Source organism: Olea europaea, unplaced genomic scaffold (assembly GCF_002742605.1).
Source record: "Olea europaea var. sylvestris unplaced genomic scaffold, O_europaea_v1 scaffold27763, whole genome shotgun sequence".
Classification (NCBI taxonomy): Eukaryota; Viridiplantae; Streptophyta; class Magnoliopsida; order Lamiales; family Oleaceae; genus Olea; species Olea europaea.
Window position 1 is genome coordinate 1 of NW_019246227.1, and position 1,468 is coordinate 1,468.

Below are 1,468 nucleotides of genomic sequence, written 5' to 3' on the forward strand. Positions count from 1 at the left end.
GATTGTTAGATATATCTTCCCGTCTTATCCCAACATATATTGGACGCCAATTCCTTTTCAATGGTTCATAAGGAATGAGGAGCAAATACGACATGAAATCACCAGCTTGGATTGTGCAGAATCTTGCACAGACATGAATTACCAATTTTGGCAAACATATTGATGTTTAGGGTTAATTACACCAATGGCCACAGAAGTTCGGAGAAATACAATAGCAGTCACTGAAGTTTATAACAATTACACTGATAAACACTCATAGAAACATTAACATTAAATCCTATGACATGCCGTTAAGTACCACATCTTAACAAATGGCGTTATTTATTACGCCATGTCATACAAAACTGCAGTCAAAAATAAAAGCATGGGTGTCGAATGCAATTTAAAGTTACAAAAAGTCTCACCATTTACGTTATCCCATGTTTCCTCCCCGATTTGAAAGTAATATTAAATCATTTTTGGCTTCAAAAGCACACATTTTTTAAAAACGACTTTGGCTGGCATGTGGCGTATTAGATGCCGGGTTAACGTTTCTAGCGAGTGACCATTGGTGTAACCGTTAGAAACTTCAATCATTATTTCATAAAAAATATTACTTCAATGACCATTTTGAAATTTTTAACAAATTTCAGCAACCATTGCTGAAGTTAACACTGATGTTATAAGATGGACTAGGACTCCACAAGTCTTCTCACCTTAGCACTGAAGCCCCAAACTGAATCAATGTCATCATTATTGTCAAAAGTACCCCATGCAGGTTCGTCAAAGCTTCTGCAGCATCACGAAAACACAAAATGTGGGAAGAAGAGAGAAAATATCAGACTCCATATTACGATTGGACGATATAAATATGGAGTACATGCCATTACATAGGACGAAATAATATGATGTCCGACAAATATAAAACCATTCAAACCTATGAATTTCAGCTTCTCCATCGGAGCTCTTCCTGAAATCATTTTCTGAGTATTTGGGAGATGGACTTTCAAATGTTGTTTGTCTTGCTGGACTTCCTTGAGAACTCTTTGATTCATCTTCACTATGTGCATAGGGCGATTCAGTCTCGAAAGGACTTACACCTTTACTGAAGGGTTTTTCAGATGTAGCATCAGCATTTGACCCAGAATCAGGGGAAAAGTTATGAGTCGGCGAAGAATTCTCTTTGTGAACAGATGTTGACTTGGAATTTGCAGGGACAGCAACATCAAATGAAAATCCTGGTAGCAATAAATAAAGCATGTCATCATATGTATACAGTTAGTGTCTATATGATAACAATAAGGGTAACAAAGCTGACAGTATTAATGAAATTGATTAGGGATGGGTGAAAAGCAAGAGATGCCAAACCTTCATCTTCAAACTTGTCCCAGTCTTCATCCCAGATTGACACAAACTCTGGGATCCCAGGTTGCCAACCTTAAAATGACCATTGTTACAACCAACAAAAAAAAAAAAAAAAAAAAAAAAA

General features: G+C 36.6%; 1 long non-coding RNA gene across 1 annotated transcript; it reads right to left on the reverse strand.

Annotated features, from left to right (window-relative positions):
- Positions 1-660: 660 nt before the first annotated feature.
- Positions 661-1,468, reverse strand: LOC111383845. Its single transcript, XR_002700813.1, has 3 exons — positions 1,348-1,468; positions 917-1,217; positions 661-771 (listed from the first exon to the last, which is right to left on the reverse strand). It is a non-coding gene; the product is annotated as an uncharacterized LOC111383845 (long non-coding RNA).